The sequence below is a fragment of the Poecilia reticulata genome, linkage group LG3 (assembly GCF_000633615.1).
Source record: "Poecilia reticulata strain Guanapo linkage group LG3, Guppy_female_1.0+MT, whole genome shotgun sequence".
Taxonomy (NCBI): Eukaryota; Metazoa; Chordata; class Actinopteri; order Cyprinodontiformes; family Poeciliidae; genus Poecilia; species Poecilia reticulata.
The window spans coordinates 7,945,605-7,961,877 of NC_024333.1; the positions used below are offsets into that span (position 1 = coordinate 7,945,605).

The 16,273-nt window shown below is 38.5% G+C and overlaps 1 protein-coding gene across 1 annotated transcript in view; it reads right to left on the reverse strand.

Annotated features, from left to right (window-relative positions):
- The window catches only part of znf609b (zinc finger protein 609b), a 93,711-nt gene that overhangs the window by 75,991 nt on the left and 1,447 nt on the right, over nt 1-16,273 (reverse strand). The gene's annotated exons all lie outside the window — the stretch shown is intronic.

Sequence of the window (16,273 nt, forward strand, 5' to 3'; positions counted from 1 at the left end):
ATTAGTCCCATAGCCTCAGCGGTAATGTAAACTTTCTAAAATTTCTAAATAAGTTATAGTAGCAGTCATCTATTTTTCAGAGCAGCACTAATGAGGTAAATGTGGGGATAGAGTTAGACAAACATCTCGAGGTGATATGTCAGATTATTGTCTGCTGGTTTTAGAAGACACTGCAATTATGTTGTGTGCTTAAGTCTCTTCTTTTAATGATCACCAAGAAGTTGAAAATATGAAAATTGCAGAACTAATTAGCCTCTTTTTTTCCTCCCTCTTTAAAACCAGCTCTGCTTCCTTTGATGGCCATATCTACAGTTAAAAAGACTCGCTTCCGGGGTGCTGTGGTGGCGCAGGGGCAAAGCACAACCCATGTATTGAGGTCTTAGTCCTCATGCCGGTGGTCGCAGATTCGATTCCCGGCCTGGTGACATTTGCCGCATGTCTTCCCCTTCTCTCATAATCCTCTTTACTTTCAAATAAAGGCCATTAGAGCCAACAAAACCTTTTAAAAAAAAAAAAAAAGACTTGCTTCCAGGGATTAAATAGGCAAACTGAGACAATAACGGGATGTGGACTTTTAAAGTAAAACGTCCTCATCTACCTACATATATTTTTTCCCACTTGTATTTTAATAATTAATTGTACTTTTAGGGAATAAAGGAATACATTTGAAAGCAACTTTAACTTGCACTTGTTTTCCTGAGAGTCCAAATAAATAATCCAATGGTGGTGTATTTATGATAACTTCTGTTGGAGCAGATGAAAGGAACATCCACACAGAAGCTCCTGTGTTAAAAAAAAAAAAAAAGAAGAAAAAAAAAAACTCAGACAAGGTGCCAGATTGATTTTTCCTGCGTTCAAAGGGGCCTGGAGCAGAAACAGGAGCAGCTCCATTAGCATGCTGAGCCATTCCACTCCACGGCCGTTTCTGAATTACACAAGCAGTCACCAAGATTCTCAGAACACTTCTAATTATCTGAGCTCTCGCTGGTCTATAATTGAAGCACTCGGTTTGAATGCGGGTTGACGTGGTAACGGCAGAAGCGTCCGCGGTGGTGCGTTTGTTTGTATTTGTGGGTCAGTTGTAAAGGAGGCTCACTCGGTGCATGGGGGAGTTTAAAGACTGATTATATATCATTACAGCGTCCATCTGTGTTGCTGGGTTCATATGTAAATATACCTGTCTGCAGAGAGCTTACAGACATGAAGACAAAGACTGAGGAATGGAATACAATAGTATCGGAGTAGATATTTCAACTGACCCAGATTAGTTTGACTTCTTTCTTTCTCATCCCCAAATAGCACTTTCCTATTATGACTCTACCACAAAAGCCCCTTTGATTAGGGCTACACAATATTAGAAAATCTTGCGATAGCGCCAACATTGGTAAATATCACAATGCATGCCTATTTTCTCCTTTCCGTTCTTTCTCACCATTGCTTCCATGCCTATGATCTTTAAAATTTGGGACAAAATCATTTGTGTCCAGTGTGAGCCTTTCCAACTGGCTAAATATTTCAGGTGTGTTGCGTTAATTTACTTATTATAGTGAAAATAGAGAAGTAGATAGTTTAACCTGTTGAGGAAAAAAATAAAATAAGTAGGGTGTAGAAGTTAATCAGACTATAACAAACGCAGCCCCACCGCTTGTGCACAAAGCCCCACCCTGCTCCGCTCACATCAATCACACATCCCACATGATTCGCACTTGACTTACTCTGCAATTACAACAAGCGACAAGGTGAAGCTAGAAGACGTTAAACAACAGCTAAGAACGAGAGATGGTGCACTGCTAACTGAAATGGTGGTCGACCAATGAAAGCAGAAAAATCTTAATTTAAATAATATGTCAGGTTTACGTCCGGCTCGATCTAAACTCTACATTTGCATGAAAATGCAAGTTCATGACACTTGAGATTTATTGGTCGACAATTATTGCACTCCGAACAGCGCTTTGTGATATTTTGCGATGATATAATAATCATGTCGTTCTTCAAGGCTCTGCTCCGGCATGGCTCTGACCTCCTGAGGTTGTAGCACAAAAAGTACGTGGTGAGCCGGAAAGACGCCAACATCTCAGGTATCAAGTCAGTGTTTTAGTTTTTTGATGGCCAAGTTCAAGCTGTCATCACACTGGACAAATTTAACAAACCATTCCAAGTTTGTGCATGCTCAAATTGCTGTTTGAATAGTCTAAGCTGTAGAATAGCCTCTGTTCTGTGTGAAGGGACCGCTGTGGACAAGAACTTAGCAAGTGCTAACAGTTCTGTAACATTATGATACGTTTGAGGGGTGAATAAAGTAAACCGTTCAGTGGTAGTACTAGCTAAAAAAATTATTGTAAAAGACCATATTTGATCTTTCAATTGGCAAGCTGTAAACAAAACCCATAGACGTAAAGAAAAATCTGGCAAATATGAAATAGTAAAAATAAGCAACCCTGACCTCAAATAGTTTGTCAGAATATTAACACTTAAAAATGTACGAATACAAACTGAACGTTATTGAATATTTAAATCTGTACTAAAAGTCAAACGCTACAAGAAACTTTGAGTTGAAGTGGTGTTAACGTCCTGTGTTGTAGTCTGACCGTTTAAACTATATTAAGCAAAGAATTCACTGTTAAGCCATTTTCTTAGAGTTAGTCATATGCCTAGCTCTATTCATAGCTACTCAATTCAAAGTCAGAGCAGCAATTATAACATTCCAGTACAAAATGAGGCACTCCTTCAAGAATTTGGCAGGTCATCGATTGTGACCGAAACATTACAGTGAGACCATCCCTTCATCTCACAAAAAAGAAATAGGAAACACCACCACAGTCAATATCCCAAACAAAGCAGAGTTGGAAATGAATCTGGTTCAGCCTCACCCTCATCTGCTGCAGCTTCTACTCAGAACAGAAAAAAACACACACAAGTGATATATTGGGCAAATTAATGAATTGTAGCAAGTTTTTTCTAAGGATCATGTATTAAAATAATTAGACAAACAATAAACTGAAGCTCATTAGTCAAATCAAACCAATAAAGAAACTGGTGATAAAAGTGTATGAATTATGGTGAAAAAAGCAAAAACAAAAAACAGGTTTATTTCTAAAAAGCAATTTTATTGTAGTTGGGGGAGAAAAAAAACAGCATTAAAGCCTTTGGATGTAATTTTTCGTTGAATGGAGTTAAATATTATACTGTTGCAAAGATACCAGGTCCCATCTCTCCCATTCTTATCTGCAGTACTTAAAAGTAATGGGAGATCTTTAATAGCTCATCAGTCCTTTTTTTTTTTTTTTTAAAACAGTCTCAAATTTAAAATCACTCAGTTGTTTAATAGAAACCAGTCTGTGTTTCCAAGCAAGTTTCAGTGGTAGGAATTAGCAGTGGGCTGGGGTTTGCAGGGCTTAGCAAACCGCAAAGGGTGAAACTCTTCCTCACCGTGGAATACGAGCGTGACCGTCACGCCTGACTGCCTCCAGTTAGCAGGACTTTAGCTAGGCCCCAACACTATTTAATGGAGGTTCTCTTGATTGTCCATACCGTGACCAAAAACAGATGCTTTTCGCTTTGCCAAGCAAAGAGCATTGAAGTGTGGTTGACCCGACACGTACAGTGGCAGACTAAATGCATTAGATTCCCATGCAAAATGTTCATGACAAATAGTTCCCCATTTTCACAAGTAATAACAATTAGCAAACGTTTATTTTCTTTAGAACGAGCCAAATTGTTCACTGAACACGGTTTTTAGCTAGGTGAAACAAAAAGGGCAACGATGTCAATAGCAGCTGCCACTTCATGTTAACAAACACTGAGAAAACTTTTGTTACAGCTATTTTGAGACAAAAATAAGTAGAATCTTCCAAAGAAAAGTCACAACCTTCATATAAAAGTGGTGAAGAATCTTTAGTTCGTGTTTTTTTCCCAATATAGTCCACTGTCCTAAAGAACACAGTCGGTATCAGAATGTTCTACAAAAATTGCCATCAATAATTTTGTTTTTTACATTTGCTCAACAATCAAATACTCCAAATACTAATCCTAAACCTGTCTGCATAATAACGGCCAGAAATTGGGATTTAGCATGAAAACTCAATGTTTGCGAAAACTAAAAACCGACAGTATGGTTGTTATTCTTTTGTTATTTAAAACACCTTGGGTTCCAAGAGATTAATATTTAACATGAATATATAATTTGATTGGCTAAAAGCAAATTGACACGCTCTAGTGCCGATTTGCTCAAGTCACCAGAAGGTCACCACATTTATAGGTGCGTCTTTATAGGTGAAATTTTTGTTTTTGAAATAAAAAAAGACTAAATTGTCCACAGTGACAAAAAATTTGTGTAATAAATTTAATGTTAAAAAAAGAAAATCAAATTCCAATGAGACTATATTTCTTCCACATATGTGCATCAAGTTGTTTTTTAATAATGTGAAACCACATTATTAAACTATGTTGAAACATAAAGAAATTTAATATACTTAGATAAGGCTCCTTTGTCATCTTAACTCATTAATAGGAAGGAAGAGTTGTGAAACAGCAAAGCTTGAGGCAAACAAGCGCTCAGTCTCTTGGCAAACAATACTGTGAATGTTTGCAGAGCAGAAACAAACTTTTTTTTTTAATCTACGGTTTAGTTACTAGTTTAATTGTGGGCAGGCAACTGTATTCAGTTCAACTGTGGGGGTCCACAAACAAATCGTTACTTTTCTTCTTGTAGAATCTATTCTCATGTGAGCTTAAAAACCAGACAAGCACCACAGAGAAAACGGCTCCAGATTACTGTAGAGTCAGAAGTCTATGAAAAGACACCAGGCAACTTACTGAGTGAATAATATACTGGACTACTGTTTGTACCATGGGCAGCTGTGCTGCTGCCATGTGAATGTCTAACTAGAGAAAGGGCATGGACGACCATTAACCCCAAATATCTGCCTGACTCTCTCCAAGCAGCTGCACAAAGAGGCAGAGTCACAAAGAAGCAGGGCTTCCTGCAGTATCAGCGCTCTGGCACACTTCAAGTCCCAGCAGCAGTGCCACATTTCAAAAATCACATCGACATGGAACGCAGTAACTTAGACCCAATTCATCAGTGACCAGGAGTAACGGTCCGAACTTTTAACAGTGCAGTAACAGTCCAAACGGCTTTATTTTATTTTTTCTTCCTCTCCCTCCAAACGCAGCAGAGGAGCGTTATTTTGCAACTGAAATATTGCTCGTAAAAAACGCACAAGCTGACAATAACAGCTGACAGTAAGTGCTGACATGTGTACACACTCAATCACTGCTGGCATTTGAAAGGCAGGAAAATGTGCGTCAGGGAGCAGAGGATGGCACGCTACATCTCAGTCATGATAGAATAGCATTTTTAGTCCCACTCTGAACACCAATAAAAATCAGACACATGTACTCGCGCCTTACGGCTTTCTGGAACCAGCTTCTTTTAGGTGCACAAGCACCGCAATCTTTCAGTACGTTTAAGCACCTTGATAATGTCACAACCAGATTATGGTAACATAAGAAGAAGGATCTATTTGAGCTGTATCCCTTTTATTTTGAACATAGAAATAGGAAGTCGAATGTTCTGAAAAAGATTAAATGGATTTGGCTGAACTTTTCATGACTTCTAATAAAAGAAATGATCTGGACAAGCTCTGGATCTACAGAAAACATTGATGCAAAACAGAATACAAAAATATGAGACATTACACTTGACCAGCTGGTAGATACTCATTTCAGTCATTTCACCATATTTCCTTTATCTGGGCTGAACGTCTCTCTGTACATTGCATTATTTCAGACTCCAAAAAGCTGAGTACAAAATGACAGAAACTGCAAGCATACAAGACAGCAAAGAGATAAAGTAGCAGTGAACCTACTTTAATCAGTTGCTAGCAAGTTGTTCTAAAAACTCATCCATGTAGATGTTTTGAATGAAAGAAGACAATCTCAGCCAAGTTAGCCAGCTTTAGTGTCAGCGAGGTGTGCAACAATATCAGAGAAGCCACAAAAATCTCCAACAAGTTATTTTTAGAGGACATTTACCACCGAGGTATTCCAGCTGTCAAATATTAAACTTGAAGGAAGATGGCGTTGCATAAGAAGAAGGCTCAACATAGCAACCTTAAATAAGTCAGTTGCTGTGTTTTATCCTTTGCAGATTTCAACCTATGAATCATGATGGATTTGGAAATGATAGGAACTGTTATAATGTCAGAATTTACAAACAGATTAGGGCTGACAGGCATGGTTTAGAAATAAAATGTCAGATTTTCTTTTGTACTAAATCAGATTTCCATCAACTTCCTCTCACATTTTTTCCTTAAAAAGTGATTACAAATGACAGAAAATATCTAGTTTGAAAAAAGGCTTTCATATTCATTCTTTCTATGAGTTGACCTGAAATCAAAGTAGAAATAAAAAGAAGAACACACTTGTCAAACAAGATGATGGATTGGGCAAGATGACAGCATTATGAACTGTGAAAATACAAGAGTGCTTTGATGGGGAAAGCTTTATTTTTAACTTTTCCAAGAATCAAATCTTCAAAAAGAGAACATTTTATCAATAAAACTGACTTTTCACCCAGGCCTAAGACAGATACTCATGTTTACCGATAGTAATATTGGATTCTAAAGGCTAAGCTAAAATCTAGGTAAATTAAGACCGTAGAGGAAAAGTGGTTGAAATCAAAACTAAGTAAATATTTATGTAGACATTACAGTTGTTCGACGTTATCTCGGCTAAAATGAAGAAGACTACAGAAGGAAGTTTCTTACAGAGCATGACAGTTTGATGTCTTACGCCTGCTTCGATAAGTAATTATACTGTACAGATATCCTACCATATTGAAATGGGTTTATACAGGATCAGAACCATAATAAATTAATAGAGTAAAACAAAGTTTTTAGAAATTTGGTCAGTTTTATACATATCTAAACATATCTATCGACAAAATTCATGAAAATAAATAATTACAGTGAAAAATAAACTGGTTTAAGTACCTGGGTTTGAAACTAACGTCATACAGCTACAAAATGGAAATGATGAAGTAGAAATGGATGGGTACAAAATTAGGTTTCAGAGTTGGCAGATGGACAAATTAACCCAGAGACGATTCAAACTGATTAACAGCATTTACCACTTAAAAAGTAGCTCTGGTTTACTGAATGGTGATCTGAGGATGGTTCTGAGATGCAATGTGTGAATTGAAACATTTAGGTTGAACCAAGGTGGCTGTTGCTCACCACTAAATGTCTAAGTGCCCTCAGGCAAGACACTTAACCCCTCACATCTACTGGTCTGTGTTTTATGTGTATCAGTGTGTATTTTAGTCTGCAGATGGGTAACTGACTAGCAGAGCAAACCTGAAAGGACTATATAAGTGCAGTCAATTTAGCATTGCAACAGCTCATTGGCAGTGGATGTTTGCTTAGCCTGAGCTTTCATTCGTCACCTCTGAACTCTCTACTTTGAACAAATGGAGTCAGAAACACCTGGAGCTGCAAAATGGTTATAAAGTACAATTAGCCTGCGTCACTAAGGGCAACACCGCATGTTTGCTTAAACATATTTACCTTATTCAGACATCCGACGGCCCTGTTTAAACAACTGCTGCCACCGTGACCACCGTGTCATCCATTACAAGGAGATGCACAGCACCCGCCCCCCACCCCACCATAAAACGGCAATCCAGCTCTGAGTGCACAGTCGCACTATGACCCAGAACACCAAGAAAGCACAGATTTGCTTGCTTTGTCCTCCGACTGTCGCTAGTATAAACAAACTCTTATCCGTCTCATCTTCCATCAACCTCCCCCGTTCTAAAGGTCTGCCTGCTCTCAGTTTCTCCGGTGTCAATCTGCTTGTCGATTTGAGATTCAAAGCTAACAGGTTGCCTCTGAGACGTGGCGCTCGTCCTGTTTGCGTCAACATCCAATCTAGTTTCTGAACAGGTTACAGTGACGCGGGATCATTTTAAGTGTGACATATTTTGACACGTGATCGTTCAAGTATTTCTCTTCACTGCCATAAACAGCGAAGCTGAGTTTACGTTCCTCCGGAGAGAGTTGGGTCTCTCGCTCTCCAGCAAATACTAACAACCTGAGAACTACTTTATAGGTATAGTTTTAGTAGACAATTTAGACTGTTGGCTGTAAAAATGCAGCTAGCTCACAAAAAGAACATCTTGTACTTTTTCCGTTGTCGTTTTTCAAGGCTTATTAACGGTCGGTATGATTACAAAGCTCTTTTATTAAAAAATGTGTTTTGTCTTCAAACTAAATCACAACACGATAGGGAGGGAGAAACTGATGGCTTAATAGAAACAGACAGAACTGCTCAGTTTCAGATTTTATTGTCGTCCATGTAAAATCCTCCTCATCAAATCGGCACAAATCTGCCGTTAGTTGCCGAGTGAGCTAAAAACACAAGCATGTTATTTCCAAACCAGTCACTGCGGTCTAAATCACTCACATTAAAGCTACAAGATTGCTGCTCTAGCTGTTTAGACAAATGTCCACACTGCAAATGTTTTTATCATGGCCAATAAGCTTCATGGTAATGGCACTGAAGCCAAAAGAAAACAACATGCACTCCCCGCAGCTACGCAGCGTGATCTGTCCAAATCCATTAGGTTTTTTTTTCCTCCCCCCTCTGAACTGTTGCTTTATTTGCTTGTATAAGGGTCTTTACTCCTGAGATTAACTGTTCTTTCTATTGATTTCCCTCAGCTGAGGAACTGCGTGATGCTGTTTATCACGGCATGGCACGCGTTTCTGGTCCAAATGAAGGTTTCTGTTGCATCGGTGTGATAGAATAACGAGGAATAGAGGAAAGTACTGACAACTTCCTGCAGTTTTATTAGATATGAGGTTCGTGATGAATGTTTAATATGGACAGAGGGAGGAAGTCATAGTACCCAGAGAGAACATGCTAACTTCATGCAGAAGGACTGAAAGCCGAAGTACCTTGTTGGTTCAAGGGAACAGTGCTGCTAACTGTGCCACCTTTCACTTTGGTTTTTAAAGAAATTATCCCTCATTTTGAACAATAAAATTAGTATATCTAAAAAAAATATATGGAAAATTAGTTTTCCATTTTTTGTTCCTTATACCAAAGATAGACACTTGTGTTTAAAAATGATGCAAGGTTATCCTCATTTATTTTGTCAATGCTTAGGTTGTGTCGTTGGCAGAGTACTCTAGCATTTTTTACAATATTACAGATAGAAAATGAAGACAGGAAAACTTTTTAGATACCAATTATAAGCGAAGCCTTGCAACGCCTATTCTCAGAATGTCCCCATTGCTCTCTACTACGCTAACGCTAGCTCCCCACAACGGAGTCTGTCGTGAATGCTCGTGCTAGTTAGCATAGCCATAAAATAACGGCAGATAAGACAAATTTCCTGTAACTTTAAACTGTTTCTCCACCATTGGGCATGGACAAGCATGATTGACAGTGTTAATTTCCACCTCCTGGCTCTGACAGGTTGTTTCTGAATGGGACTGCTGCATTTCTGCTCCTCTAAAAGACATAGGAGCTCAATTTCTTCACAAAATTATCTGTATCATGTTAAACTGTCACAACATTAGAGGCAGTTTCAACAAACGTAAAAAAAACAAAACACATTGTTAATAAATGTTGCATACAGCAGCTTTAAGCCAATCAGATGCGTTTTATACTCCACTTTTCTTCCCATTGAGCCTGGCTTGCAACAACATACTCTATTCTGTGCATATTACAGAGTTGCTTCAGGTGACATGCAGCCAGAACATTAAAACAGCTTTCTTAACAGAGTTAAGTGTCAGAGAACGTGCTGCAGAAAGAACTTCAGTGCTCTTGTTATCATTGTTGAGTAAGTGTAACACTGATACAGAGTTAATTTGATCAACTTCACTGTAGCATCCGACCAGGTCTCAGCTATCAGCACATGCCTAATCCCAAATGACTCGGGTTGGTGCTTAGAGCAAAACAAATCCTGATTGGGACACCTGTGCTATGGATGGCAAAAATAAAATAAATGACAAAATTACAGCTCCAGATTTTATCCTACTTTTGTTTGTTTAGTGATGTGAACATTTTTCTTCCTTAGCTGAACCATGCGTGGGCAAAAGCTGCTTTGATAAATATAGCTTTTTAGGTAAACTGTTAAGCCATAAAGCATTTGTTTCAACATGTGCTGCTAGTGAGATGATTTCCTAAACAGATTTTTACTAAAAACAGACCTTATTTTTCCAGAGGAATTCAAGTTCTAGCTAAACCTCCTTCCTTGCTTCACTCTGCTGCGACTGTGTAATTTGCGGATGTTCTCTAATTTACTCATCAATATCACAAGTGAGGCTGGTGTCGTCTGAGAAGCAAGCGTTATTTTTTACTTTTTTAGCCTCTTTGATTCGGCAGATGACAGTGGATTCTACGCTATGATTAGGGCGACAGGGACAGATCCTCCCACACGCTGCCACCGTGCTACAGTATTGATGTGCTCTGAGGCATTCCCGCACATCACTTCTTCAAAGCCCTTTTCATGCTCTACACTAAGCTCGACACACACACGCAAAAAAACAACAACAAAAAAAAACTTCTTTTTAAAAGTGCTGTGACATTTTCCTCCCGAATCTGGGAGGACACTAAACTGCTTTCTTTCAACAAACTAAACAGCTTTCTGCAACAATCGTTTAAGTGGAATATTCAATTAATTAAGTGGAGATGAAAAATTACCATATGCGAGTTGCAGGGAAGAAGATAATCAGTGTCAGAATCAAGTGAAGCACGGCTGAGTAATGAGGTCATGTTGCTTATGAGAGGATGAATGAAGACGGTATTGAAAGCAGTGGCGTTTTAGCCATGCTAAAGCGATTAACGCGGCAACGGCGACAACAAAAAGGGGAAAAAAAAACTAACTTGAATTGGCATTTCTTTCTAAGAACACACACAGCGCGATACTTAAAAACCAAAAGCAAATGAGACAGCGTTTCTGCTGCACTAAACACTGTGCACACAGGCTATAAAAGACAATATCTTTATAGCCAGTGTGGGGGGAAGAGTTGAATCTAACCTGGGCTCTCATCCCAGGAAAAGATGGATCACCAGTTTTATGGCAAAAGCAGCAACTGTGCAACAAGCACTCAGTGTACTTTTTTTTCTGCTGTAACTGGCAATTCACAAATTAGAAATCTAATCAATGCTGCAGAAACGACTGCAGAGTTGCATATTCCTTTACAGCTTCACGGCCACATACTGTACGGCTGCAAAATGGTAGGCACAGGGAAAAAAAAAAAGGATTTAAAACTGTCCCACTCAACAACATGGAATAAGATGTAAAGATTAGCAAAATTTAAAGAACAGTTCTTATTCTTACTTTTCTCTGCTGAAGTGTTTGTCTCGAGCTCAATATATACCGTAGTGGGCAGACAATAGGTTGTAAAGACACTAAACCAAACTGCATTTAGCCTGTAGATCTGTACCATCACTAAAATGTCTGCAACCATTTTTCCTTCAAGTACAGTAGTAGAATTTGTGTATTTGTTTAGAGCTGTTGCCTTGCAGCAAGAAGGTTCTGGGTTCAATTCCAGGCCCCGGTCTTTCTGCATGGAGTTTGCATGTTCTCCCTGTGCATGCGTGGGTTTTCTCCAGGTACTCCGGTTTCCTCCCACAATCCAAAAACATGACTGTCAGGTTAACTGGCCTCTCCAAATTGTCCCTATGTGTGAGTGTGTGTGTGCATGGTTGTATGTCCTGTRTGTCTCTGTRTTGCCCTGCGACAGACTGGCGACCTGTCCGGGGTGTACCCTGCCTGTCGCCCGGAACGTTAGCTGGAGATGGGCACCAGCAACCCTCCCGACCCCACTGAGGGACAAGGGTGTAAGGAAAATGGATGGGTGGATGTTTATTACAATTTTTTGCAGAAAATGTGTCTATTTGCGGAAATCTAAAATATTTAAAACATCAAAACACAAATGCAGTGTTGGAAGATGAAATGCTAGGTTTGTTATGTTATTGGCTGTTACGTTATTGGCTGGAGTTTGCTAAAAGCCAATCCAGAAACGGCAAGTATTTTCCCTTTCGCTGATTGGCAGTAACCCCAAGAGCAAAGAAAAGAGCTAACACATAGAATGTATGTGCTAGCTCTTGCGGTAGCACAAAGATGGCTTCGTCTGTATATTTGGAGTTTGAAATATTAAAATAGGAAAGTTAAAGCGCCTCAAGAATTTGTGGATTTTAGCTATTCAAATAATCACAACGAGCAGGTTAAAAATTTATCAGATGAATAATTTAGATTTTTGCCTGAACTCAAATTTACAAAATGTTGTCTGCATTACTTTTAAATAGCTGATATTTTTAAAGGCCTCACAGAAACAGCCAACTCAGATTCAACTTTCGCAACGAATTGTATGTTGGCATGGCGACCTTAAAGCCACATCGACTGACTGGGAAAAGACTGGATTGAATTGTTGAACCCCTCAGGGCTAATTAGCCTAAAACTGGCTAATTAGCCTAAAACTAGTTAATGACTGGTTAACTATGACTTAACCAGTCATTGTTAAAATTTTTTCTCCATCTCCACCAAACTCAACTGTATTTATTCCGATAAAAATATGCAGTAAAAAAACAGACATAAATTAAGACAAAGAATTCTTGTTTAGCACAAAGTTTAACAACTAACATAAAAAATGTTGGGTAATAAACTTCCTTTGGACACTAATAAAAAATAACTGAAGAGATCTAATATGAATTAACGGTGAGTAACCTTTACCTTCACCCTGAACATTGCATGCTTGTGAAAAAAAAAAAAAAAAAAAAGCCCTGCATATGAGCATCAACTGAATTATGCATCTTGACATTTACTAACAGCAATTTTATAAACGACACAAAGGCAAAAAGGTTATAGCTTTAGAACAAAATGCTTCAATTTCCTTATTTAAAGAGCTGTTAACATCCCTGAAGGTATTTGAATGCCCATCTAAATTAGTGTGCACAAGCCAAATCCTTCCTTAGCTTGCCTTTAGTTGGTGTGTGGCCATGAGATGATGGCAGCCTTACAAAGCCAACATAATCCTCCTGTCCTGGACTAATCTAATGCCTCAGACCTCTAAACAAACATGGTTAAACTCCCTTGTTCCACTGTGTTTCTTTTGATATCCAACCCAACGCAGAACAGGTTCTGTACTGCAAAAAAAATCACCACTGAGCAAGTTGGGGAGGGGAATTCCACATTTGAGGAAATGTATATTTCATGAGCGAAGACTTATGCCAACATCTGCAAAGGCAACTGAGAAAAAGGCAGAAAGCCATTATGCCATCACTTTTACATTCAGTTCCCAACAGCTTGTTTGTCGCCAACGTTAAACTGTCGAATAAGACGGGGATTCGCTCGAGTTGCGTCGCTCGCATTCGACGCCGAGTGCTAAATTTCTCCTCACATCTGATGTCTGTTAGACTCATAAAAATGTGTCTGGCAAATTACTACAAAAGCAAAGCTCCCCAACACCTTCGTCACGACGAGCACACATTACTTCTATACTTCTAAAAAAAAAAAGAAAGAAAAAAAAGATAATATCTGCTGAACAGAAATTGAAAAGATAGTTGGATAAAAACAAAGCTGCTCTCTTGACAGTAGAGAAGGCTGACAAAAATATGATGAGCCACAGCCAACGGGAAGCACCAGACCTTCTACATGAATGAATTCAATTTTAGGGCAAATCCTCTGGGCCTCATGTTGGGATATTACCATCTTTCGTATTGATTCTAGTATGACAAGAGAGGAGGAATGCGTAATAAATCTGAAGATAAAGCACCCTTGTAAGTAGAAAATCAATGACAGACAAGTTGGTAAAGAACGCATACAGATTAACCACTCCTAAAGCTTCTGCAAACAGCTTTAATCATTACAGGTACAACTACTAAATGACACTCATTCCTGTAAAGCTGTTGTGTTGCTCTTCACACTAAAAGCTGTTTATTTGGTCAGATAGCTCACTACAATTGATATGCTCAGCACTTTGCAGTTGAGAGATCTCAGATTTATCAATTATTTATGCTTTTTATGTTCTTAAAGCCGTGTGTGGATCTCTACCGAGGCGGCATTTCCTGTATGTCGCAGAAAATTGTTTTCTGAACAACAACGTAATTCTGATCTCCGCAAAAAAAAAAAACTAAACCGCGGGTCTGGTGCTGACTGACTGCTTTGCCAAGTTCTGCCAATGTGTTACCAAGACTGGTTAAACGCTCGCCGCACATCAGCTCTGCGTGACACACAGCATGACAGGGTGTGAACAGTTCTTTTACGTTTTTTTTTTGGTCCAGTCGGACAAGCCAACAGACTAAACATATAGCCGTGTCTAATTATGTTATTAGTCAACAATGCAGAGAGCTCAATGAGAACAATTAAACTTCTCAATGTTCCTTTTATTGCTTTGGGAGTTTGTGGATTTATATACACAAACAAGAAACCACTCAAACAGAAAAAAAAAAACTTTCACACATTGTGTTCTACATGAATGGCTTGGGTGTATGATGAAACTCCTTGGCCAAGTGATGGCTCTTCTTTTACAGCAGGCACTTCAAATGTTTTACGAATCTTTTTATGTTTTTCTGAGGATGAAGACATTTCTTGAAAACAGTCATTTCATAGTTTTGCAGTCTTGTAATTTTTTATTTTTTATTTTTTACTGTGCGTCAGACAGTAAAAGAAAACACAACAGGGTTTGTTTCATACCCTTTTTGATTATACAATTGTTTTGAATAATTTTTCTAACTCTATTTCGAGGAATTCAAGTAATGGGAGTTCAGTAGATAATATCTACTACAGAGTTTCCCACAGAAAACCTGCTAAGCCCGGTGAAAAGGATGCTAGGGGAGTCCACTAGTGTGCCAAAAAATGTTGCTAGTTACAACAATTCAGAGATACAAAAGCAACAGGGTGGTGAAGGGACGGCACAATTGGTGCGCACCCCCTCACACCCAGTTCAACTATAAACCTAGCTTAATCCGTCTTTGCCGTCTCTGGTGTAAAAATCACCATATTTAAAGCAAACAACGCTGAGCTTGGTGGAGGGGCAAATAAAGGCTGGTGGCCCGCCAGGCTTACAGTACACTGAGGGGAAACATGTTCCAATAGGAGGTCTGTCAGTTATTTTAGTTTTATCACCGACAGTAAATCATATTTCCATCATTTAACATGTAACAACAGTGATAATAAGGTTTTCAATAATATAACAAAAAAAATTAAGTCATACATAAAATTTGACAATTTTTATGATTATCTTAATTATAAATATAATTAAGAAACCAAGATATGGGAGAAATAAGTTGATGTGAAAACGTTAGGCAATTACATAGTTAAGACATGTTTTGTTTACAGTTACAAAATGGGAACTAATGGAAACAATAAGCATATGGAAAACTAATATCTCAAAATGGCCAATAGATAAATTCACCAAGAACCTGTGCAAACAACATTATATTTAAAAGGAATTTTCTGGAAAAAAAAAAAACAAATACAAAGATTAAACTCAACTTCTGTGTTGACCAGACTTTATTGTGTTGTAATTAGGGGCTGGTTATTTAGTCTGTTTCCCATTTTAAACTTTTTACAAAATCCGTCATTTCCTATTCAACTTTTTCGGGTACAATTAGTTATTATTTTGTTATAAAAAGCCTACTGGGCTCGTCAATTCATACTCACACTAGAGACGATTTCTTTCGTGTTTTAGCGACCGCTGACTAAGTGATTTGTTATCAACTCTTATCTTATGTGACTTCAATAAACAATGTCTAATAACTGGAGGTCATTTAAACCATTACGCATGCCAAAGGTCATGTACAAAATGGCGGTGTGTGGGTTTGAAATGGGGTAGGAACTGGTGGAGGAGAGAACCGAACTGAAGGCCATAAACACAGTACGTAATTATATGCTCTCCAAATAATACAAACTGAAATCTTATTTGGAAAAAAACAGCATTTGAGGTGTTAATATGGTATTCTTTAGTCCTCGTTGTTTCATGCCCAACGTATGGGGGTGTGAATGGAACCCACTTCCTGCGGGTTGTTTTGTACCAACCATGTGTCAATTCCTACCCCATAGGGAGACATCTTGTACTGGCTTTGGCCAATTTAAAATAATGTCCTTCACTCCTTTGCAAGCAAGAAGCAGGAATGTGACACCAATAAACAACATCTACCAGGCAAAGTTGGGTTAGACTTATTATGCTTAAATCAAAACCCCTAAATGATCAAATTTCAGGGTCAACTCAAGCAGTCCAAAATGGGTATCAGAACA